This window comes from Pan troglodytes, chromosome 14, assembly GCF_028858775.2.
Source record: "Pan troglodytes isolate AG18354 chromosome 14, NHGRI_mPanTro3-v2.0_pri, whole genome shotgun sequence".
Classification (NCBI taxonomy): Eukaryota; Metazoa; Chordata; class Mammalia; order Primates; family Hominidae; genus Pan; species Pan troglodytes.
In genome coordinates this window covers 2,868,840-2,896,214 of record NC_072412.2, presented here as the reverse complement: position 1 = coordinate 2,896,214, position 27,375 = coordinate 2,868,840, and the positions used below count along the sequence as shown (strand labels likewise).

Below are 27,375 nucleotides of genomic sequence, written 5' to 3'. Positions count from 1 at the left end.
ACCTGACAAAAACAAGTAATGGGGAAAGGATTCCTTATTTAATAAATGGTGTTGGGAAAACTAGATAGCCATATGCAAAAAAATGAAACTGGACATCTTCCTTACTAGTTATACAAAAATTAACTGAAGATGGATTAAAGACTTAAATGTAAGACATAAAACCATAAAAACCCCCCAAAAATCAAAGGCATTACCATTCAGGACATAGGCGTGGGCAAAGACTTCATGACTAAAACAGCAAAAACAAAGGCAACAAAAGCCAAAATTGACAAATGAGATGTAATTAAACTAAAGAGCTTCTTCACAACAAAAGAAACTATAATCAGAGTGAACAGGCAACCCACAGAAAGGGAGAAAATTTCTGCAATCTATCCATCTGACAATGGGCTAATATGCAGAATCTACAAAAAACTTAAGCAAATTTACAAGAAAAAAACAAACAACCATATCAAAAATGGGCAAAGGACATGAACAGACACTTCTGAAAAGAAGACATTTATGCAGCCAACAAACATATGAAAAAAAAACTCATCATCACTGGTCATTAGATAAATGCAAATCAAAAACACAATGAGAAACCATCTCACACCAGTTAGAATAGTGATCATTAGAAAAATGAGGAAACAACAGATGCTGGAGAGGATGTGGAGAAATAGGAACACTTTTACACTGTTGGTAAGAGTGTAAATTAGTTCCACCATTGTGGAAGACAGTATGGCAATTCCTCAAGGATCTACAATGAGAAATACCATTTGATCCAGCAATCCCATTACTGGGTATATAACCAAATGATTATAAATTATTCTACTACTTAGACACATGCAAACATATGTTTATTATGGCACTGTGCACAAGAGCAAAAACTTTGAACCAAACCAAATGCCCATCAGTGATAGAATGAATAAAGAAAATGTGGCATGTATACATCATGGAATGCAATGCAGTCATAAAAAGAATGAGTTCATGTCCTTTGCAGGGACATGGATGAAGCTGGAAACCACCATTCTCAGCAAACTAACACAAGAGTAGAAAAGCAAACATCACATGTTCTCTCTCATAGTTGGGAGTTAAACAAAGAGAACACAGGGACACAGGAAGGGGAACACCACAAACTGGAGCCTGTCGGGAAGTGGGGGACTATGGGAGGGATAGCATTAGAAGAAATATTCTTGGCCTAGGCCACTATTTTGATTTTCTAAATTTTGTTTCAAAAACATGATAAGTTTCAAAAATTGTTATTGATATGTAATTATACAAATATATAGTTCAGAAAAAAGAATCAATATTAATTGTGCTTTTTCCAAAATACTTTATGGTTTTGAGCTCTTCTAGCAGTGACATTTTTGCTGTAGCTATTTGCTCTATATCTGGTATATTCATCATAGCATCCTTTGTGCCCTTTACACTTATTCTTCAATTTCCCACTCTCCTTAAGTGTAAATTTTCAAGGCCAGAGCTCCCATATCTTCCCAATATTACTTTTTGAAAAGAAGCTTCTATGTACTGTTTTCTCTGGGTCTTGTTGGATATAATGCTAAAAGAGCTGGAAAATAATAATTTTTTAAAAAATTCGGTGATGAAATTAAGGTAAATATATTTTATAAATCTAATGAACAAAATGAGGCCAGCTGAGAACACAATGATAGTTGAAGCAGAACCTGAGATCCTGTTTCTCTCAATGGATGTATGAACTTAACTGCAATTGGGTGAGCAAAGCCAGTTGAGTTTGTAGCACCCCTCATGAGAAAAAAGCCAACCATAACCACATTTAGAAGAAAGAAAATTTGGTTACATTTGTGCACAACAGAACAGTGCAGTTAGATAAAATTCTGTCCATTCCATGATTCTCCCTCGGGAAAGAAAACAGAGTGAAACGTGTATGCAAACTTCTGACTTATTGATTTATACCTTTAACATTTAGTGTTGACCAGAATAGAGATAGAGTTTAAATGACAGCTTGGGTCAACTGAGAATAAAGATAAATGTTTCTTACAACAACAGAGACTGTAGTGCCTGTAACAGTGACAAAGGGAAGAGACTAAAGGCTCCTAAGAGGAAAGAGAGGTAAACCTTATTAACAAGAAAATACATACAGTAGTCCAAAGAAGACACATTTTGACAACAGATTGGAGAAGCTCCCAGAATGACTAGTGTGGCTGAATGTTGTCAATTTTCCCATGTACAAAGCTTTTTCATAAAGGATAAAATAGGTAGTGGTTTCTTAATTGACCAAAACCTTAACAAAACCACAGTATGTAAAAGCAACCAGGAAATATAGCTTAATCAAAAGAGAAAAATATATATTCAAGTGACCCTAAAGAAGTGGAGATCTATGAATTATTTTTTTAACTTAAAATCGTTTTATTTTTCTTTATTTTTTCATTTTATGCACAGGATCTTACTCTATCTCCTGGGACAGATTGCAGTGGTGCAATCACAGCTCACTGTAACCTCAAATTTCTGAAGTAAAGCAGTCATGCCTCCTATGTCTCCTGAGTAAATATGACCACAGTTGGGCACACTACCACACCTGTATAGTTTCTTTAAAAGAATCTGTACAAACAGAATGTTGTCATGTTTCCTCTGCTGGTCTCAAACTCCTGGTCTCAGGCAATCCTACTGCCTCAGTCTGAAAGTGCTGGCATGAGCCACCATACCTGGAATTGATTCTCTTTTAAGAAAAAAGGACTATAAATCATTAATAGTAAAATAAAACAAAGAAAGGCATTGCATAACGATAGAGGGTTCAATTCAACAAGAAGACTTAACTATCCTAAATGTAGATGCACCCAACTTTGGGGAACATAGAGTTATACAAGTACTGCTAGACCTACAATAAGACTCAAGTAGCCACGCAACAATAGTAGGGAAACGCAACTCCCCAATAACAGTGTTTGTCAGATTATCTAGGCAGAAACTTAACAAAGAAATTCTGGAGTTTGATTTCACACTTGATCAACTGAAACTAATAGACATTTATAGTATACACCACACATCATCTAAGGAACATAAATTCTTCTCATCGCTCACAGAATATACTCTAGGATTGACCACTTCCTAGCCATAAAGCAATTATCCATACATTTTTAAAAAATGAAAATTATGCCAACCATACTGTCAGGCCACAATGGAAAAAAGATAAAAATCAATACCAAGAAAATCTCACAAAATCACAGAATGACATTGAAATTAAACAACTTGCTCCTGAATGAATTTTGGGTAAACAACAAAATTGAGGCAGAAACAAAAAAAATTTGAAATAAATGAAGAGACACAATATACTAAAATGTCTGGGTTGTTGGAAAAGCTCTGTTAAGAGGAAAGTTGAGAGTGCTAAATACCTGCATCAAGAAGTTAGAATGATCTCAAACTAAAAATTTAACATCACACTTAGAGAAACTAGAAAACCAAAAACAAACTAACCCCAAAGCTGGCAGAATGGCAAAAATATTCACAACCTATAAACCTGACAAAATCTAATACTCAGAATCTATAAGAAACTTAAAGAATTCACAAGCAAAAAATTACCCCATGAAAAAGTGGGCAATAACAATGTTCAAAAGAATACATACAAGTGGCCAAACAACATGAAAAAAGCTTATCACTAACCATCAAGGAAATGTAAATAAAAACCACAGTAAGACACCATCGCACACCAGTTAGAATGGCTTTTGTTAAAAAGTAAAATGATAGTAGGTGTTGATGGGGTTTTAGAGGGAAAAAAACCACTTATACACTGTTTATAGGAATATAAATTAGTTCAGCCACTGTGGAGAGCAGCTTGGAGATTTTCCAAATAACTGAGAGTTGAACTATGATTCAACTCAGCAATTTCACCGCTGCGTATATACCCAGAAGAAAATAAACTATTCTACCAAAATAGCACATGCACTTGTTGGTTCATCACTGCATTATTTATAATAGGAAAGACATGAATCAACCTACGTGCCTATTAATGGTTTTTTTTTTTTTTTTTGAGATGAAGTCTCACTCTGTTGCCCAGGCTGGAGTGCAGTGGCACGATCTCAGCTCACTACAACCTCCACCTCCCAGGTTCAAGCAATTCTCCTGCCTCAGCCACCCGAGTAGCTGGGACTACAGGCTCATGACAACACGCCCGGCTAACTTTTGTATTTTCAGTAGAGATGGGGGTTTCATTATGCTGTCCAGGATGGTCTCGATCTCCTGACCTCATGATCCACTCACCTTGGCCTCCCACAGTGCTGGGATTACAGGCATCAGCCACCGTGTCCAGCCTATTAACGGTAAATTGAATTTAAAAAGTGTCACATGTACAGCAATACTACTTAGCAAAAAAAAAAAAAAAACAACAACAACAACAACAAAAAACTTGTCCTTTGCAGCAACATTAATACAACTAAAGGTCATTCTACAATCAAATTAATGCAGAAATGGAAAACAAAAATACTGATGTTCTCACTTATAAATGGAAATTAACACTGGGTACACATGGACATAAAAATAAAAATAAAAGACAACTCTTAGAGGGTGGAGAGAGGGAGGGATCAAGAACTGAAAAACTGTCTATTTAGTATTATGCTCACTGCATAAGTGATGGAATTACTTATATTTCAAACCTCAGCATTATACAAAATACCCATGTAAAAAACCTGTGTAGGTACCTCCTAAATCTAAAACAAATTTGAAATTCTAAAAGGCAGTCTTACTCTCTCACCCAGACAGGAATACCATACCATGGTTATAGCTCAATGCAGCCTCAAATTCCTGGGAACTCAAGGAATAATCTTACATCAGCCTCCAACTTCCTGAGACTACAGGAACATTCCACAATGCATGATTAATCTGTAAAAATATTTTTTACATATAGCTTCTCACAATATTGCCCAGGGTGGTCTCAAACTCCTAGCCTTAAGTAATTGATATGGTTTGGCTCTCTGTCCCCAACCAAATCTCACCTTGAATTGTAATAATCTCCGCATGTCCTGGGAGGTACCCTGTGGGAGGTAATTGAATCATGGGGGTGGGATTTTCCCATGCTGTTCTCATGATTGCAAAAAAGTCTCACGTGATCTGATGGTTTTATAAGTGGAGGTTCCCCTGAACAAAGTCTCTTGCTTGCTCCAATAATTGTGAGACCTCCCCAGCCATGTGAAACGGTGAGGCCATTAACCTTTTTCATTATGAATTATCCAGTCTTGGTTATGTCTTTATTAACAGCTTGAGAATTTATTAATACAGTAATCCCCTTGCCTTAGCTTTCAAAGTAGCTGGAATTAGACACAAATATCATTGTGCCTAGCTAAAACACCTAGCTTAAAGATGCTCATTCAGCTAAAGAAGAACATAGAAAGCTAAACAGAAAAAGAAAACAATTCATGAAGATAATGAGATTATCAACGAAGTGATTAAAAGTACAAAATAGAAACATAAAATGTGGAGCTGAAAAATAAAATACCTGAATTTAGAGAGTCACTAGAAGGTCCAACAACAGGTTTGATCTAGCAGGAAAAAATCCAGCAAGCTTGATAAGAAGTCATTTGAAATTATATGGTGAGGAGGCTAAAAATAATTTTAAAAATTAAGAAAGCCTAAGGGACTTATGGGATACCATTAAGATGGCCAATATACTTATAATGGGAATTCTAAAATAAAAAGAGAGAAAAGAGAGCAGCAAAGTTATTTCAAGAAACAAACAGTGGCTGAGAACTCTCAAAATTTGAGGGAGAAAATGGCCTAAAATTTAATGAAACTTTACCAACTAGTAGCAACACAGGGAGACCCATGACAAGACACATTTTAATCAGAGATTCAAAAGTTAAAACACCGAGAATCTTGAAGTCAGCAAGAAAAAATGACTTAGCATGTGCAATGTTACCCCTATAGGATGACCAGCAGATGTCTCAGCCAATAGCATGCAGGCAAGAGGTTGTAGGATGACATACTCAAAATGCTGGAAAAAATGGCAAGTACCAACCAAGAACACTATGTCTGCCAAAGCTATCATTTCAAATGAATTAAAAAAAAAATAAAGAATATTCAAGATCAATGAAAACTGTATTAATTTATGCACAGGCCTGTAAAAAAAAAGCTAGTCATTCACATTAAAAAATAAAATAATGATGAGAGCAACATAGAATTATGTAAAACATAAAGTTTTCTAACAGATAATTATGTACACAATTATAGTATTCTTTGTTATTATAATGAAGATGCACAGAATACTTTTAATTCTGCTATGTAGTTGAGATAACAAAGACTTAAAAATGACTATATAACTGTGCCAATAGATTCACAATACAAAATGATGTAATTCGCGACATCAATAAAATACATAGGGAGCCATAAAGAGGCAGGGTTTTATATGCGATAGTAGTTATTTTTGGTAATATCTATAGTAACAACAAAGAAAATACCTATAGTACTTAGGATTTTGAGACTAGTCTGGGCAACATGGCAAAACCCTGTCTCTATGAAAAATAACAAAAATTAGCCAGGAGTAGTGGAGCACATCTGTGGTCCCAGGTACTCAGAAGGCTGTGGTGGGAGGATTGTTTGAGTTGAGCCTGAGAGGCAGAGCTTGCAATAAGGAGAGATTGTGCCACTGCCCTCCAGCCTGGGCGACAGAGCAAGACCCTGTCAAAAAAAAAAAAAAGGAAACACCTATAGTACACACACACAAAGACATACACACAGAGAGAGTAGTGAGAAAAGAAGTAAAACATGTCACTATAAAAATCAATAATACACTAAGAAAGAGAACAAGAGAGAAAAACAGGAAATAATAACGACAGGACCGGCCAGGAGCGGTGGCTCACGCCTGTAATCCTAGCAATTTGGGAGGCCGAGGAGGGTCGATCAACGAGGTCAGGAGATTGAGACCATCCTGGCTAACACGGTGAAACCCTGTCTCTACTAAAAAAAAAAATAAAAATAAAAGTAGCGGGGCATGGTGGCGGGTGCCTGTATTCCCTGCTGCTGGGGAATCTGAGGCAGGAGAATGGCGTGAATACGGGAGGCGGAGCTTACAGGGAGCCAAGATTGCACCACTGCACTCCAGCCTGGGCAACAGAGCAAAACTCCGCCTCAAAAGAAAAAGCTACAGGACCTAAAACAAAAAAGAAACGAAATTCAATAGAAAGTCATAGGAAATCATTCCCTTTTAGTAATGATTTTTTATATATAAATTATGTCAATCGAAAACATACTTTCACTAAATAAATTCATGAAACAAGATTCAACTCTCTGCTTCCTACAAATGACCACATTATGATCTGGAACACGCATAAGCCATACATGAAAGAATAAAAAAAATTAAATGCAAAATCAAATACTGTCATGGTAGACAAAATATATATTATATCAAAAACTTCCTCAAGAGAGAAGAAAAGGACAATAAAAATAACAATAAAAGCAACAAAAAACAACATACATCAATAAAAGCAACAACAATAAAACAACCTACAACAATAAAAGCAACAGTAATGTATGTGCCTTACATCACAGTTCCCAAAATATGAAGCAACATTTTACAGAATTGAAACATGAAGTAGCCAGCACATAACAGTAGATGACTTTTTTATCAGACTTTTAGTAATGTAAATTAAAAAACAAACATAAGATGAATAAGTAAACAGAGGATTTCAACAACACAATAGAACAATTAGACCTAACAGTCACATTTATATCTCTCCACTCAACAGTAGAATAGGCAATACTTTTAATCACACAAGCCACAATATTCCAGATAGACCACCTGTTAAGTTAAAAAACACATCTTAGCAAATTTAAGCAGATGGAATTACACAAATTATTCCTAACTATGATACAATAAAACAAGAAGTTAAAAACAGTAGCATGTCAAAGAATAAGTAAAAATTAAACAACAAATTCTCAAACACACTCTTGTTCAAGAGGTTATAGACTTAATATTGTTAAAATGTCACTACTACCAAAAGTGGTCTACGGATTCAATGTTCTTTCTTTTCTTTTCTTTTCTTTCTTTTTATTTTGAGACAGAGTTTTGCTCTTGTTGCCCAAGGTGGAGTGCAATGGTGTGATCTCAGTTCACTGCAGCCTCCACCTCCTGGGTTCAAGCTGTTCTCCTGCCTCAGCCTCCTGAGTAGCTGGGAATACAGGCATGTGCCACCACACCTGGCTAATTTTGTATTTTTAGTAGAGATGGGGTTTCTCCATGGCTGGTCTGGAACTCCTGACCTCAGGTGATCCACCTTCCTCAGCCTCCCAAAGTGCTGGGATTACAGGCATGAGCCACAACCCTCAGCTGATTCAATATACTTTCTATCAAAATACCAATGAAACTGTTTGCAGAAGTTTTAAAATATTCTACAATTTTTATGGAATTTCAAGTTATCACAAACAGCCAAACAATATTGGGAAAAAAATATAAAGACAGAGGCATCATACTTTCTATTTTCAAAACATACTACGAACACATAGTAATCAAAACAGTTTGGTACTGACATAAAGACAAATGAATGAAGAAACAGATGAGAGAGTCCAGACATAAGTCCTCATGGGTATAGTAAACATATTTTTAAAATGTGTTCCAAGAATCACAAAAAGGAAAGAACAGTCTCTTCAACAAACAGTATTGGGAATAATAAAAATTTACAAGGAAAAAATAACAAAGTTAGACCTTAACTTGCACCAGATAAAAACATAAACTCAAGGCTGGGTGTGGTGGCTCACACCTGTAATCCCAGCACTTTGGGTGACTGAGACAAGTGAATCACAAGGTCAGGATATCAAGACCAGCCTGGCCAACATGAGGAAACAACGTCTCTACTAAAAATACAAACAAAAATTAGTTGGCGGTGGTGGCACATGCCTGTCGTTCCAGACACTCGGGCGGCTGATGCAGGAGAATCTCTGGAATCCGGGAGGCAAGAGTTTCAGTGAGCTGAGATCATGTCACTGTGCTCCAGCCTGGTGACAGAGAAAGACTCCACCACAAATAAAGAAATAAACTCAAAATAACTAATTTTTGGTAGCTATTAAAATGGAATTTAAAATTTTATTTTTCATATAGTTTGCTATCATCATACAGAAAGCTACTACTGTGTTAATTTTCTGCAATGTTACAGAATTTGTTTAGTAGTTCTAATAGTTTTTGGTGTAGTGTTTAGAGTTTTTCACATATAAGATTATTTTGTCCACAATGAGAGACCATTTGACTTCATCCTTTCCAATTAGTATGACTTTTATTTCTTCCTCTTGCCTAATTTCCTTGGCTAGGACTTCCAGTACTATGTTGAATAAGAGGGCTGAAAGTTTGGACGATTTGTCTTGTTCCAGATCTCAGAGAGAAAGCTTTCAACTTTTCCTTATTCAGTATAAAATTAGCATTGCTTTTTCATAAATGGCCTTTATTGAGTTAAGGCACATACCTTCTATTCCTAACTTGTTGAGAGTTTTCATCATAATCAAGGCTGAATTTCATCCAATTCTTCTTCTGCATATGCAAAAGCTACAAAAATGAAAATACTTAATGTGATGGCTAATACAGGGTGTCAAATTGATTGGATTGGAGGATAGAAAGCATTGATCCTGGGTGTGTCTGTGAGGGTGTTGCCAAAGGAGATTAACATTTGAGTCAGTGGGCTGGGAAAGGGAGATCCACTCTTAATTGGGTGAGCACCATCTAATGAGCTGCCAGTGAATATAAAGCAGGCAGAAAAACGTGAAAAAGAGAGACTGGCCTAAGCTCCCAGACTACATCTTTCTCCTGTGCTGGACACTTGCAGCCCTCAAACATCAGACTCCATGTTCTTCAGCTTTGGGACATGGACCGCCTCTCCTTGCTCCTCAAACTTGCTGACAACCTATTGTGGGATCTCATGATCTCTCTAGGGAAGCCCAACTAATACACCTAGCAACAAACTTAACTAAAAAGGTAAAAGATCTCTACTCTGAAAATGACAAAACATGGATAAAAAATATAAAATACAAATGAATAAATGAAAAAACATTGTGTTTATACACTGGAACAATACTGTTGATATAGCTACCCAAAGTGATCTACAGACTTAATGTGATTTTTATCAAAATACCAATGACATTTTTTCACAGAAATAAAAAAATTTAAATTTATATGGATCCACAAAAAACTCTGAATAGAAAAAGCAACTTTGAGCAAAATAAGCAAAGCTAAAGGCATCACTCATCAAACTTCAAAACTTGCTATAAAGCTACAGTAACCAAAACAGCACTGTACTGGCATAAAAACAAACATATAGACTAATGTGCCCAATAAGCCCAGAAGTTAATTTATGCACCTAAAGCCAACTGATTGTCAACAAAATTACCAAGAACACACTTTAGAGAAAAGCTAATCTCTTTAATAAATGGTGCAGGGCCATTTAAATATTTATATGCAGAAAAATAATACTAGACCCTTGTACCTTGCCATATATGATAATCAACTAAAACTAAAGACTTAAATGTAATGCCATCAATTATGAAACTATTAGAGAAAAACATTAAAAAATGCTTTATAACATTGGACGGTGAAAGGATTATTGAAATAAGATTTCAAAACATGGGCAACAAAATCGAGAATAAGCAAACAACATTATGTCAAACTAAAATGCTTTTTCATATTAAAAAAACAACTAAAAGTTTGAAGAGACAGCTTAGGCGATGACAGAAAATGTTTTCACATACATGTGACAAAAGGCTAATATTCAGAATATATAAGAAACTTTAAAATCTCAAAATAAAATACACTTATGATCTAATTTAAAAAATGCAAAAGATCTTAATAGATGTTTGTCAAAAAGAGATACAAAAATGGCTAACTGGAACACAAAATATGCTCTACATTACTAATCACCAAGGAAATGCAAATCCAAACTGCAATGAAGTACCACCTCATTCCCATTAGAATGGCTATAATAAAAATATATAAATAAATAAATCAAGAACTAATGAGGATATAAAAAAGAGTGGATGTATACCTTGTTGGTGGAATTGTAAATTAGTATGGCCATTATAGAAAATAGTATGGAGGTTTCTGAAAGAAATTAAAAATATATCTATTATATGATCCAGCAATTTTACTTCTCGGTGTATATCCAAAAGAAAGGATATTACTGTGTCAAAAAGATATTTGCATTCCCATGTTCATTACAGAACTATTTATAATAGCTTATATATGGAATCAATTCAAATGTACAGCAACAGACAAATGGATAAGGAAAATGTACTATATATACACAGTGAAATACTATTCAGCCATAAGGATAAAATTCTGTCAGTTAAAAGAGCATGGATGAACCTTGAGCATACCATGTTAAGTAAAATAAGCCACATAGAGAAACACAAATACTTTATGATCTTATTATCTCACTCATTTGAGGAACCTGAAAAAAAGGGTTGATAGAAGCAAAGAGTACAACAGGGGTTACCAGAGACTGAAGCAGGAGGATGGGAAAAGGCTGCTTCACAGGTATTGTGTTATGATTAGATAGGGGAAATAAGTTTTTGTTTTTTATTACACAGTAGAATAATAATAATTAATGAAAAGTTATCTCATATTACAAAATAGCTAAAAGAGACCAGTTTTGGTGGCATATTCTTGCAATCCATACATTTTGGGAGACTGAGGTAGGAGAACCACTTGACGTCAGAAGTTCAAGATGAGCCTGGACAACATAGTGTGACCCCGTCTGTATGAAAAATTAAAACATTAGCCAGGCATGGTGGCAGCTTCCTGTAGTCTCAGCTAATTGGGAAACTAAGGTTAGAAGACTGTTTGAAGTTACAGTGAGCTAAGATTGCACCACTGCACACCAGTCTGGGTGTTAGAGCAAGATCCTGTCTCTAAAAAAAATTAATACATAAAGATAAAATAAAATAGCTAGAGAAGAAGCTTTTGAATATTCTCACCACAAAAATAACAAATGCATGAGGCAACAAATATAGAAGTACTCTGATTTTTATTGTTATACAACATATATATATAATTGTTTCCCCAAAATATGCACAATTACATGTGTCAATTTTAAAAAATGAATGAAGACTATAATGTAAAACCTATAGCTGTAAAATTCCTAGCACAATACAGAAGGGTGAAGCTTCATGACAATTGGTCCTGGCAATAATTTGGGGGACGTAGCATCAACGGATGAGACAACAAAAGCAAGGGAATACACATGGTACTGAATCAGTGTATGAAAAATATCCCAAACAGACAAAGCAGAACATGGAATAGATATATGCACATTGTAGTATTACTCACAAACATGTTACCTGGAAGCAAATGTACCCTTAAGGATGAGTAGATTCAGCAAACAGGGCACGTACAATCACTGGGATAGCATTCAGCCTTAAAAATAAGGAAATCTTGAAAAGTACTACAATAAGGACAAATCTTCAAAACATTCTGTTAAGTAAAATAAGACAGTCAAAAAGGAAAGCTGTATAATTACACTCATGTAAAATATTTAGTCAAACTCAAAGAAACCAAGTGTCGTAGTCTCAGCAGTGCACCAAGATGTAACAGTCTCTCGTAGTGTGAGATAACATTCAGAGTTCTTTTTTCTACCTCTAAGGAGATTAAGGAGCGTGAACACAAAGGTGAGGTTGGAGTGAAAGTTTAAGAAGCAAGAGAAGAAAGCTCTTTGCCAGCAGAGATAGGTGTCTGAAAGTGGTGCCCTCTACGAGGCTGGGTCCAGGGTTTTTATGGACTGGGAAGGGAAGGAAATGTGCCTAATTCACAGGCTGTCTTGAAAAACGTGTGGCTCAGCTTGGCCCAGGCCTTTGGCCCGGGACCAATCAGGAGCTGAAGGGATGATTGATAGATGCTGCTTCGCTTGGCCCAAGACTTATCAGAAGCTAAGGTGAAAGTTTGGCCAAGGAGCTTGGCCCGGGAGCAATCAGGGGCTGAAGTAATTATTCATAGAGGTCAGACTTACAGTCCAAATAAAGGAGAGTGTCGACCGGAACGCACCAGATCCCACAGTGCCCATGCCAACAAAAAGAGAAGGAACAGTTTCCTGGGAGCCCACTGACTGTACAAAGACAAAAGTGTTTCTTTTTTTCTTTTTCTTGTCTTTCTTTCTTTTTTTTGAGATGTACTTTCTTTTTTTATTTTTTTTATTTTTTTTTTTGCAGTTTTGCTCTTGTTGCCCAGCCTGGAGTGCAATGATGCGATCTCGGCTCACAGCAACCTCTGCTTCCTGGGTTCTAGCGATTCTCCTGCCTCAGCCTCCCAAATAACTGGGATTATAGGCATGCAGCACCATGCCTGGCTAGTTTTGTATTTTTAGTAAAGACAGAGTTTGTCCATATTGGTCATGCTGGTCTCAAACTCTCGACCTCAGATGATCCGCCCACAGCTGCCTCCGACACTGTTGGAATTACAGGCATGATCCACCGTGCCTGGCCAAACAAAGGCATTTCTATGCTAGGTCGTTCTTGTTCCTTTATCTGAGTGAGCTGGAGGTTTGTACAAGTTTTTATCCAAATGGGCCAGAGGTTTTTCTATCTGTGCAGCCACGGGCATGTCTCCAAGCACAACAACATATGCTAGTTCCCTTGTTAGTGTCTGCAGCTTGATTTTTTCCAGGCTTCTTTATATGTTATGCAGGGATGAGGCACTGACCAGGGACTTTCCAGGGACTCTTCTCTTGCTATCTACCTAAGGCAAGCTAACTAAGTTCTTTCACAAGTAATGAGTATTCACTTTTACTTTTGTAAGACAAAAATTATCTAAAACCTACTGAAAAACAATAGAACTATACTAACCACTTCTAAACCATATACTTAAAATGTCAGAAATGACAATGGCATGTTTTTAACTACAATTAGAAATTTAAGACTAACTAAAAGGCACAGTTAGAAAATCTTTCAAACATCACCTTCAAATAACAAAGGGTTCTTCTCACACAATTATATGGATTTAAACTATATGTTGATTGTAAATTTAAGATTATTTCCCTGATGACTCACCAAGATAGAATAAAATAATCACTGGAAACCAAGAAAAGAGGGAAATTTATAGCACTAATGTTCACATCAAAAAGCTAGAAAGCGCTGGGCATGGTGGCTCATGCCTGTAATTCCAGCACTTTGGGAGGCTGGGGTAGGCAATTCACTTAAGGCCAGATGTTCAAGACCAGTCTGGACCAAACAGCAAAACCCCACCTCTACAAAAAAAATTCAAAAATTAGCTGGTTTTTGTGATGCACAGCTGTAATCCCAGCTACTCAGGAAGCTGAGACAGCAGAAATAACTTAAAACTGAGAAGTGGAGGTTGCAGTGAGTGGAGATCATGCCACTGTACTCCAGCCTGGGTGACAGAGTGAGACTCTGCCACAAGAAAAAAAAAAAAGAGAAACTAGAAAGATCTAAAGTTAACAGCCTAACATCTTGATTAAAAGAACTAGAAAACCAAGTGAAAACAAACCAGAAAGGTAGCAGAAAACAAGAAATAACCAAGATCAAAATAGAGCTGAAGGAGATAGAGACACTGAAAACTCTTCCAAAAAAAAAAAGTCAACAAATCCAGGAGCTGTTTTTATAAAAAAAATTAATAAACTAGATGGAACACTAGCTAGGCAAATAAATAAGAAAAGAAAGGAGAACCAAACACAATTAGAAATAATAAGGGAGATATCATCACTGATCCAATGGAAATATGAACAACCATCAGAGAACACTATAAACATATGTATGCACATAAACCAGAAAATCTAGAAGAAATAGACAATTTCCTTGCAAAATAAACCGTCCACAAGACTGAACCCTGAATAGATCAATAATGTGTTCTGAAATTGAGGCAGTAAGAACTAGCCTACCAAGCAAGCTGAATTTGACCAGAGGTACAAAGAGGAGATGGTACCTTTTCTCCTAAAACCATCCAAAAAAAATTGAAGACAAAGAAGTTCTCTCTAACTCATTCTATCAGGCCAGCATCATCCAGATACCAAAACCTAACATAGATACTACAACAACAACAACAACAACACATCATGCCAATGTTTTTGGTAAACACTGTGAAAAATCCTCAATAAAATACTGGCAAACCAAATCCAGCAGCACATTAAAAAGTTCATCCGCAACAATGGAGTTGGCTTTGTCCCCAGGATGCAAGGTTGACTCAACATATGCAAATCAATAAATGTGACTCATCACATAAAGAGAACTAAATACAAAAACCACATGATTATCTCAATAAATGCAGAAAAAGCATCCAATAAAATTCAGCATTCCTTCAGGTTTAAAATTCTCAATAAACTAGGAAGTGAAGAAACATACCTCAAAATAATAAGAGCCATATACAACAAACCCACAGCCAATATCATACTGAATGTGCAAAAGCTGGAAACGTTCCACCTGAAAACTGGCACAAGAAAAGAATGCCCTCTCTTACCACTACCATTCAATACAGTATCAGAAGCCTTGGCCAGGAAAATCAGGCCAGAGGAAGAAATAAAGAGTATTCTAATAGAGAGGAAGTCAAATTTTCTTTGTTTGCAGATGACCTGATCCTACATCTAGAAAACCTCATTGTCTCAGGTCCAAAGCTTCTTAAGGTGATAAGCAAGAGTAGCAAAATCTCAGGATATAAAATCAATGTGCAAAAGTAGCTAGCATTCCCATACACAAACAACAGGCAAGCAGGGAGACAAATCATGAATGAACTTTCATTCACATTTGCTACAAAGAGAAAAAAATACCTAGGAATACAGCTAAGAAAGAAAGTGAAGGACCTCTTCAAGGAGAAGCACAAACAACTGCTCAGAGAAATCAGAGTGGACACAAAACAGATGGAGAAACATTCCATGCTCATGGAGAGGAAGAATCAGTATCATGAATATGGGCATATTGCCCTAAGTAATTCATAGATTCAATGCTATTCCCATTGAACTACTGACATTCTTCAGAGAATTAGAAAAATAAAAACTTTTAAAGTTCATATGGAACCAAAAAAGAGCCCAAATAGCCAAGCCAACCTTAAGAAAAAAAAAAAAAAAAAAAGCTGGAAGTGTCACTCTACCTAACTTCAAACTATACTAGAAGAGTACAGTAAAAAAAACAGCATGGTACTGCTATAGAAACAGACACATAGACAATGAAACAAAGCAGAGAACCTAGAAATAAAGCCAAAAACCTACAACAACATGATCTTTGACAAAGTCAACAAAAACAAGGAATTAGGGAAAGGTCTCCCTAGTCAATAAATGGTGCTAGGACAACTGGCTAGCCATATGCAGAGAATTTAAACTGGAACTCTTCCTAACACCATATACAAAAATTAACTCAAGATGGATTAAAGACTTAAATGTACAACCCAAAACTATAAAAGCCTTAGAAGAAAAAATCTAGATAATACCATTCAGGATATAGGCATGAGAAAAGACTTTATGACAGAAAGGCAAAAAGCAATAGCAACAAAAGCAAAAATTGACTAATGGGGTCTAATTAAACTGAAGAGCTTCTGCGGAGCCAAAGAAACTATCATCAGAGCAGACAACCTAGAGAATGGGAGAAAAATTATGCAACCTATCCATCTCACAAATGTCTAATATCCAGAATCTAAGAGGAATTTAACAAAATTTACAAGAGAAAAAAAAAAAGGCCCTATTAAAAAAGGGTCAAAGAACATGAACAGATATATCTCAAAAGAGGACATACATGTGCCCAACAAACATGAAAAACTCAACATCACTGATAACTGGATAAATACAAATCAAAACCATAATGAGATACCATCTCACACAAATTATAATGGCTATTAATAAAAAGTAAAAAAAAAAAAACAGATGCTGGCGAGGTTGTGGAGAAAAGGGAACACATTTACACTGTTGGTGGGAGTGTAAATTATTTCAAGCATTGAGGAAGAGAGTGTGGAGATTCCTCAAAGACCTAGAAGCAGAAATACCATTTGACCCAGCAATACCATTACTAGGTATACACCCAAAGGAATATAAATAATTCTATTTTAAAAATACATGTATACATATGTTCATTGCAGCACTATTTACAATAGCAACATCATGTAATCAATCTACATGCCCATCAATGATACACTGGATAAAGGAAATGTGGTACACATACACCATGGAACACTATGAAGCCATAAAATGTAATGAGATGATGTCCCTTGCAGGGACATGTTTGGAATTTGAAGCTATTACTCCCAGCAAATTAATGCAGGAACAGAAAACCAAACACCACCTATTATTATTCTAACTTATTAGCAGAAGCAGATCAATGAGAACACATGGACAAATCAGGAAGAACAACACACACTGGACACCTGTTTCATGGCATGGGGGAGGGGAAGGAGAGCAGCAGGAAGAATAGCTGCGGATACTGGGCTTAGTACCTGGGTGATGAGATGATCTGTGCAGTAAACCACAGTGGTACGCATTTATGTATGTAAGAGACCGGCATACTCTGCACATGGACCCCTAAACTTAAAATAAAAGTTGAAAAATAAACTTTATCACATATGGACCCCTGAACTTAAAATAAAACTTGAAAAAAAAATGTGTTTCTGGTGGATTCTCTATGTTAAACCCAAACTGAGGATCTTTAAGCTCTCGCTGGGGGAATCGGGGCTGGGGGCACACTGGGGAGCCGCTGCCAAGGCCATCAACCCTCCCTACAAGCCACCTCCCTTCCCGGCCAGTATGGAAAGGAGAAGGGGTATGTGAACAGCTGTGGAGGTCAGAATCTCGGGAAATGAATCAGGCCCCAGCCCATGCCCCCCAGCCCAGTCCAGCCAGCGTGCTTGCCAGTCTTCCCACACAGCCAGCCCAGCCCTCAGGATTGTTAGATGGAACAAGGCTCCATCATCACCCAGGCATGGAGGGAAGATGCCCTGGTCCTTACCAAGCAAGGCCTGGTTTCCAAAGTCCTCTCCGAAGAGGCCTCATGTTTGTCACATCTTAAAAGTCCCCTTTCTGCTGTTCTTGCACCCAGCATGTTGGACAGTCAAGTTCCCTCGCTGAGCAATCCACACATAAGGAGGGAGTCAACACCATTGCTATGTCGGATCAGCTCCAGCGTCTCCAGTATCAGTTTTATCAGATCCCAGGAACCTGCCTGCTCCCAGAGGTGACAGAGAAAAATCAAGGAAGGATCTGTATGGTCACTGACCTGGATGAAACCCTTGTGCATAGCTCCTTTAAGCCAATCAGCAATGCTGACTGCCTAGTGCCTGTAGAGCTTGAGGGGACCATGCACCAGATCCATGTGCTCATGAGGCCTTATATGGATGAGTTCCTGACATGAATGGAGGAAATGTTTAAATGTGTTTTCTTCATTGCTCTCTTCTTCCCAGCCTGAACAAGTAGGCAGATCCTGTGACGGGTGAGCTGGACGGGTATGGGATGTTCTGGGGCTGCCTGTCCCATGAGTCATGTTTGTTTCACCAGGGCTGCTATGTCAAGGACGTCAGCCATCTGGGGAGGGACCTGAGGAAAACTCATCCTGGACAACTCGCCTGCTTCTTACATCTTCCACAAAGAGAATGCAGTGCCTGTGCAGTCCTGGTTTGATAACATTCCAGACAGCAGCTGCTGCACCTGATATCAATCTTTAAGGAGATGAGTGGAGCAGAGGATGTCTGCACTAGCCTTGGGCAGCAGTGGGCCCTTAGCCTTCCCTGCTTCCCAGCAATGGCCATCACAGTAGGGGATTTTCCAACACTGTGCCTTTATGATCAGCCTGAAAGAGTGAAGCCTGGAACACCTACCCACATGGGCCTGGAAAGAGTGAGAAGTGATTGAAAAGAGCTTTAGGACAGCTTAGATGCCCAGTGGGTGAATGCCAGACCAAGGATACCCAGAGCTACCTGCCATCAAGTTGTTGGGTTCCCGAGATGTGAGTGTGAGACAAAGAAAGAGAGCATGTGTGTTTTGCTATGAACTGTGGCCCCAAGTATATAGTGTTTCAGTTGGGGAGAAGCTGAAGGACAAAGACTCTTCCCAAGCTAGCTTGTCTCCTCTCCTGTCACCCTATGAGCCCCTGAGATCCATAGGGATGAAGAGTATTGAAGGCTCCGTTGCAAACCTGGTCTTTCTTCAGTGCTGCAAGGCCTATGCCAAGGAGAAAGGAAAGGTACGCCTTTGGGTGTTCCAGGCACACATCTTTCTGAAATATTTCTCCAGCCAGTTGTTGCAGACAAAAGACGACATTTCTGGGAAGATGGGGACTTATGTTCAGACGAGTACCCAAACTATCAGGTCTTCTGGCCCAAAGGCTATTTTTACTTACCTCTAGCCAAGTGCCTGGGATGGATCCTTTCTGCATCTCCCCAAGGCTCACCACTTAGCCATAGTCTCAAACCCGTGGGGAAGGAAGGTCTCCCCGCCCTGCAAGAGGACAAATAACTGATTTTTGTTCATTTGACTCTGTTTTAAAATTCTCTTTAAAAAAAAAAAACAAAAAAAAGAAAAAGAAAGCGTATCTGAAACTTAAAAAAAAAAAAACAAGGAAAAAAGATGAAAAAAATGACATACTTACATAGGTGAAAAACACATAGATATATCTATAAGCAACAAACATGGCTAATTCACATATAAATTAAATATCACATTGTCATAAAGTGTACCGAGTTAAAAAATTATCATTCAACTCATGATATCAAGCTTTAAAAGCAAAAATACAATTAACTGATCTGAGAAAACATAACCCCCAGAAAAGAAACACAACAACACAGAATTGAAAATAAAAAGAGAGATTTTAATGCATAAAATCCTGAATACAACATAAATATACAATGAAAAATAAGCCCTTTTTTTTTTTTTGTGACAGAGTCTCACCCTGTCGCCCAGGCTGGAGTGCAGTGGTGCCATCTCGGCTCACTGCAAGCTCCGCCCACTGGGTACACGCCATTCTCCTGCCTCAGCCTCTCGAGTAGCTGGGAATACAGGCACCCGCCACTATGCCCGGCTAATTTTTTCTATATTTAGTAGAGACGGGGTTTCACCGTGTTAGCCAGGATGGTCTTGATCTCCTGACCTCGTGATCCACCCACCTTGGCCTCCCAAAGTGCTGGGATTACAGGCATGAGCCACCGTGCCGGGCTGAAAAATAACCCTTTAGATATCTACAGCTTTAAACTGTGTGCAGTCATGAAAAGCAGACATTGGAAGTCATTGGCATTTAATAAATAGCAGTAAAATTATACAGAAAATACATTACAATCATTAATAATAGGCTCTAATGAGAAGAATTTAATAAATAATCATTAAAAAGACAGCAGAATTTTATTCTGTTCTCAATATGTTGCTGCTCTTCTTATCAAATACTATAATAAAACTATATGACTATAATATAGCTTTCAGGAGCTTAAAAAAAGCCTTATATTTTCAAATAAAAGAACAATATAAATTTTGCAAAATACAATGAGCATTACTGAAGTATAAAGTAAATACTTGGAATTAAAATATACGGTCATTTAGATACAGACTAAAAAAGAATAGAAATCTTAATGATTCCTTTCTGCCTACAGTGAGCTTAAAATTACAACCAAAAATTTTAATAAATATGTAGCACCTACAAGAAATTTTATTAACAGCTTACATAATGTGTAAATTTGAGCAATTTATTTTAGAACTTTTGAATCTGAAAATCACCTGCTTGACATTCATTTGAGAAAGTGAAACATAAAGGAGAGTAACATAAGCAAGACGACAGAATGTGAGGTTCTGCATCCACATCCCCCACGACATAATGCAGCTGCCACAGCAAACATAAGTGCATTCATGAAAGCCTTGGAATCCAGTTCAGAGTTTGTGACACCCAGCTGGAGGCAAAGACCAAGGAAGACATCTTCAGAGGGTGAGCACTTTACCAAGTGGCAAGCTTGCCAATCGTGGTCCCGGCTTCAAAACAGAATACTGCCACATCTTACTGTAGACTTGGCTATAACTCATTTGACCTTGGTCCTGACACTGCAACAATCTGCCAAAAACACAAGAGAATTCATACTCACCTGATACTTAGGTGACAGGCCTGCAGAACTTGGTTCTCTCTATAGTCCCTGAATCAGGCAAAACACACCTTCTTTCCTTCTCCAGCCATGGGCTGGAAGAAATCTTCACATTGATATGATGAAATGCTAACTAACAATATGAAAAATACTAAAGTATAAATGTCACTAAAAATGGTAAATACATACTGAAATTCAGAATACTATAAATTGTTATCATCTTAAACTAGACTATTAAAATACAAGATGTTTTACATAAGTCTCATGATAACCAATAGGAAAAAAAAAAAAAAAAAGTAGTAAAGAAAAAGAGAAAGTAATTAAAGCATACACAAACAACAAAAATTACACATTGGATATGGTGTCTCCTGCTTATAATTCCAACACTTTGGGAGGCCAAGGTGGAAGAATCAAATCTCCTTGGGTGTTGTGGTACGTGTCTGTAGTCCAAGCTACTTGGGTGGCTAAGGTGGGAGGATTATTTGAGCCCAGGAGGTTGAGGCTACAGTGAGCTGTGATATGCCACTGCACTTCAGTCTGAGCAAGAAAGCATAACTTTGTCTCAACAAAAATGAACAATACCACAGGAAAGACAGAACCAGAAAAAAAAGAAGCAAACTTAAAATGGACAGAAAACTACAAATTTACAATAGTAACTGCTTACCTATCACTACCTTACAAATAAAAACATTAAATTATCTACTAAACAGATACTGCTGTAGACTGAATGTCATCTCCAAAATTTAGGATAAAATTTCATAGCCAACATGTTAGAATTAAGAGATGGGACCTTTAAAAATTAATTAAGCTATAAGAACTCTGCCCTCATGAATGGATTAATGTTCTTATTATGGGAATGGGCTAATTATAACAAGAATGGATCTGTTATATATTAAAAAAAAAAAAAGCTCTCTCTCCCTCACATCTTTGTCTATGTTATTATCCAGCAACTAGACCTTCAACATATACCAGTATCATGTTGTTTTACCTTCCCAGCCTCCAGAATCATGAGTCAAATAAAATTCTGTTCTTTATTAATTACCAGTGTGTGATATTCTGTTATAGCAGCCAAAAGAGACTAAAGCAGACAGAGTGGATAAATTAATCTTTTAAACCTCGTAATATGCTGCTTATAGGAGACTCAATTATGAATTAAGACCATAGGCTAAAAGTGAAAGGATAGAAAATGATATTCCATGCCAATAATAACCAAAGGAGTGCAATGGTAATGCTTAAATTAGACAAAATAGACTTTCTAGCAATGTCTCTCACAAGCATGAAATGAGTTTACCATACAATAATAATAGAGGTTAATTTCTCAAGAGAATATAGCTTTATATATTTATGCACCCAAAAGGGAGGCTTCTAAATATAAAAAGCAAATATTGCCAGAACTGTAGGGAGAAGTAGAAAGAAACCCAATAATAGAAAACTTTAATGAAATGTATAATAAAGGACATATAGTTAACAGCATTGTAAATTGGCAAGGGAAAGCTGGTCTCATGCGTTGCATTTGAGAATGCAGCAAAGAAAGTGGGAACCGATAATTTTACTGCAAGCCTGAGTTAGGATGAAAAACAGGGTGGTCGATTAGAGGTTCCACTTGCCATACATTAAAAAAACACAGGAGAAAACCAGTCCTCCTCTGGAGTGTTAAAATAATTAAAGATCAGAAAATTAGTCTAAAGTGGCTCTAGTGCCCTGTGTTCATAGGTAAAAAAAAAAAAAAAAATCTAAAACCTAACTCAAATACATTTCCTATAAAACCCTATCTTAGCCTGAAGCAAAATGCAGGTTTAACCCATGACAAACATGCAATTAACCTCTGAATATGTAACCAGGACATTTCCATCTGGATAGTTCAAATAAGGCTACCATATAACTGGAACCAATTCTTGAATTTGGGTTGCTTTCTCATGCATCTTATAAAAGCCTTTCCTTTATGCCCCTCTGGTGGACCAGAAATCATGGCTGGGTGCTTTCCATTTCACCAATCACTCTTTGTTCAGATAAACTGATGAAACTTTTAACATAGACTCCCGTTAATTTTAACAAGAGAGACTGGGGACCCCACGGGCCGCAGCTCCTCCCACGCAAACACCCAGTCGCGGTTTTTCCCTGATGACCCATCTGGCCTCCTGAACAATCTGGGAAATACTCATGGCTGTGGGCGCAGAGCAGGGCGCTGCCCAGGGACAGGACCGGATGGGCCGGGCGGGACGTGGGGGCCTCGCTGCTGGCCCAGCGGCCATCTTGCAGCCACAGGGGACTGAGGGCCAAGCTGCGGGAGACTCGGAGCTAACCGTGGGGAGGCCGGTCCTGCCGGTTTCACAGCCTGTTCTCCCCTCTCGGGATGGCGAACCCCGTATACTCACCATTTCCCAGCTTCCAGGATGTCCTGGCACCTTAACTATGCGTCCCCAAGGACCTTCAGATCACAGGGCAACAAGGGCTGTGAGAGAGTAGCCCGGGGCTCCCAAGGTGCAGGAGGCGAAAGAGGAGACAGATCCCAAGTTCCTGTGCCAGCGCCAGCGAGAGACAAAGACCCCGCCAAATGCAGGAAGCCACGCCCTCCTTTCCTCTCCTCTGCCACCGCGCGCCTGATTGGGCGGTTCCCACATCAGTGTCAATGATTGGATAAAACTCCAGGACGCACCCACCCGAGCGTGACTCCTGCCCTTACCCCCACTCCCCCTCAGCCTTAGTGCATTTTTGTTAGTTTGTTTTTCTTTAAGTTCTGGAATACATGTGCAGAAAGTGCAGGTTTGTTACATAGTTTTACATGTGCCATGGTGGTTTGCTGCACCTATCAACCTGCCATCTAGGTTTTAAGCCCCACATGCATTAGGTATTTGTCCCAATTTTCTCCCTCCCCTTGACCTCAACCCCTTAACAGGCCCCAGTGTGTGATCTTTGGCTGCCGGTGTCCATGTGCTCTTATTTTTCAACTCCCACATATGAGTGAGAACATATGGTGTTTGCTTTCCTGTTCCCGTGTTAGTTTGCTGAGGTTAATGGTTCCCAGCTTCATTCACGTCCCTGCAAAGGACATGAACTCATTCTTTTTATGGCTGCTTATTATTTCATGGTGTATATGTGCCACATTTTCTCTTTCCAATCTATCAATGATGGGCATTAGGGTTGGTTCCAAGTCTTTGCTATTGCAAACAGTGCTGCAATAGACATATGACTGCATGTGTCTTTATGCTAGAATGATTTATATTCCTTTGGGTATATACCCAGTAATGAGATTGCTGGATCAAATGGTATTTCTGGTTCTAGATCCTTGAGGAATCACCACACTGTCTTCCATAATGGTTGAACTAATTTACACTCCCTCCAGCAGTGTAAAAGTGTTTCTATTCCTCCACAGCCTCACCAGCATCTGTTGTTTCCTAACTTTTTAATAACTGCCGTTCAACATGGTGTGAGATGGCATCCCATTGTGGTTTTGATTTGCATTTCTCTAGTCTCCAGTGATGATGAGCTTTTCTCTTTTTTTGTGTTTGTTGACCACATAAAGGTCCCCTTCTTCTTCTTCTTCTTCTTCTTCTTCTGCTTCTTCTTCTTCTCCTCCTCCTCCTCCTTCTCCATCTTCTTCTTCTTCTGCTTCTTCTTCTGCTCCTCCTCCTCCTCCTTCTCCATCTTCTTCTTCTTCTTCTTCTTCTTTTTCTACTTATTTTATTTATTATTATTATTTTTAAGGTGGAGCCTTGCTCTGTCACCCAGGCTGGAGTGCAGTGGAAGGATCTCGGCTCACTGCAACATCTGCCACCCAGGTTCAAGTGATTCTCCTGCCTTAGCCTCCCCAGAAGCTGGGATTACAGGCCGCCCGCCAACACATCCTACTAATTTTTTGTGTTTTTAGTAGAAATGCCGTGTCACCATGTGGCCCAGGCTGGTCTTGAACACCTGATCTCATGATCCACCTGCCTCCACGGCTGAAAGTGCTGGGATTACAGACTTGATCAACCATGCCCAGCCAAATATCTTCTTTTGAAAAGAGTCTGTTTATATTCTGTGCCCACTTTTTGATGGTTTTTTTGTGTGTGTGTGTGAATTTGTTTAAGTTCCTTGTGGATTCTGGATATTAGACCTCTGACACATGGATAGAGTGCAAAAATATTCTTTCACTCTGTGGGTTGCCTGGTCACTCTGGTGATAGCTTTTTTTGCTGTGCAGAAGCTCGTTAGTTTAGTTAGATCTCATTTGTCAATTTTAGCTTTTGTTGTGATTGCTTTTGGTATTTTATTCATGAAGTCTTTGCTCATGCCTATGTCCTGAATGGTATTGCCTAGGTTTTCTTCTAGGGTTTTTATGGTTTGGTGTTTTACATTTAAGACTTTAATCCATCTTAAGATAATGTTTGTATAAGGTGTAAGGAAGGGGTACAATTTCTGTTTCCTGAATGTGGCTAGCCAGTTCTTTCAGCACCATTTGGTAAGTAGGAAATCTTTCCCATTGCTTGTTTTTGTCAGGTTTGTCGGAGATCAGATGGTTGTAGATGTGTGATGTCATTTCTGAGGCCTCTGTTCTGTTCCATTGGTCTATATATCTGTTTTGGTATCAGTACTGTGCTGTTTTGGTTACTGTAGCCTTGTAGTATAGTTTGAAGTCTGGTAGCAGGATGCCTCAAGCTTTGTTGTTTTTGCTTAGGATTGTTTTGGGTTGACAGGCAAACAGGCTCGTATATTTGGGGTCACATGCCCAGAGTATCACAGCTAATTAAGAAGTGAGCTGAGACTTGAAATGCACATGCTCTTTCCCTTACCTGGGTCTGTTGTATAATGCATCTTAGCAGCTATGTAACAGTAGGAATTAGAATATTTAGACATCTTTTTAGCAACTTTTTAACCTGCATTTTTGTAACGCGGTAAATACCTTCATCCCATCCCTGAGCCCCTCTCTCACAACACTGCATCCCACTGCTGACCACACTGTGGTGTGGCCATTAGGAATCAGGGGGGCAGCGGGGGCTGGAAATAAATAAGAAAGGATTATGTTGCCCAAATTTGCTCACCTTAGAAAGTCTCCTCAACCATTCTGTGTGAGGTGATTTTTCCAAGGTAATTGTGCCCTGACTGCGCTGGATGTCAGTGTGTCTTGTCTTTTTGAAAATCACTGGATTACTCTCATGAACGGGGTATTTCTCTTTCTATTTGAAAATGGTCAACTGTCCTCTGCAGGTGTCCTGACTTCCTAGTTTAGACTCTGAAGGTAGCGGTGAGAAAATATTTGGGCCACATCAGAATACCTATTCTCAGCTGGAGGATATATAGAAATTTCTTAATAATATCTAACCATTTTCTCAATAACCATTATATTTAACATTGATAGCTTGGAGGGCAGGGAAGGACACAGATGACACAACCTTCAAAGTTTAATTTCTTTATAAGGTTTTTTTTTGTTCTTGTTTAGTTTTGCTTAGTTTTTGGATACAAGGTCTTGCTCTGGTGCCCAGGCTGGAGGGCAGTGGCATAATGATAACTCATAATTTGGTTGTAACGGTTCTTTAAAATATATTTTTGCTGAGAGTGCTAGCTCACACCTGTAATCTAAACACTTTAGGTGGCCAAGGTGGGATTATCGCTTGATCCCAGGAGTTCAAGACGAGTCTGGGCAACATAAGTAGGCTCAGTCTCAAGAAAAAAATTAAAAAATTGTCTGGGTGTAGCTTTGCATGCCTGTAGTCCGAGCTACTTGAGAGGCTGATTTGAAAGCATCACTGGAGCCTAAGAATTTGAAGATGCAGTGACCCATGATTCAGCCACTGCATTGACAGAGTGAGATATGTGTGTGTCTGTCTGTGTGTGTGTATAAAGAATTTGTATGTGAAAAAAATTCAAGCACAGGAGAAAAGTGAAAGCCCATGGTGGGGGATGTGGAGAAAAGTCAGTGTGGCTCCAGCAACTCAGTGAGACTTGGTTTTCCATCATGAAGAATTGCCCATCCACACTGACACCATAGCCTAACATATGCCAGTTCTCACACTACACCTGCTGGGATACCAGTATGTAGCCTTTGGAAAAAATAAAATCTTTCACCTAAGAGAAGGACAAGAGAAAACGAGGGTTTCACATCTAAAGGCTTCATTTTCTTTATGAATCAACAGCCACTTGTCATATGAGTTGTCCAAAGATGACTGACAGCCTTAATACACTTAATGAATCAACCAGGAAAAATGGGCCTCTCAGGTGAGGAGGAGGCACAATGGTCACAAAACCCAATCCGTTCTCAGCTTTGCATGGTGCTCGCATCTCAAGAAGTGGTGTTAGCCATGTGAACCGTGTTCACTGGACAAGGCCAGAGGAAAGAATATTTAGTACAACACAACTATGGGGCTGCAAATCAAACTGGTAGTAGGAGCATGGGTGAGGCTTCAGTGGCCGAGACACTGGTGGCTACCCTTCGGTGTCACTTAAACC

The 27,375-nt window shown here is 38.4% G+C and overlaps 1 long non-coding RNA gene and 1 pseudogene across 1 annotated transcript; one reads left to right on the top strand and one right to left on the bottom strand.

The window, feature by feature from the left end:
• Nucleotides 1-17,788: 17,788 nt before the first annotated feature.
• Nucleotides 17,789-19,034, top strand: LOC134808097 (carboxy-terminal domain RNA polymerase II polypeptide A small phosphatase 2-like; annotated as a pseudogene).
• A 643-nt stretch (nt 19,035-19,677) lies between these two features.
• LOC134808098 (uncharacterized) lies at nt 19,678-23,687 on the bottom strand. The gene is made up of 2 exons (XR_010150316.1): nt 23,326-23,687; nt 19,678-20,922 (listed from the first exon to the last, which is right to left on the bottom strand). It is a non-coding gene; the product is annotated as an uncharacterized LOC134808098 (long non-coding RNA).
• Nucleotides 23,688-27,375: the final 3,688 nt, after the last annotated feature.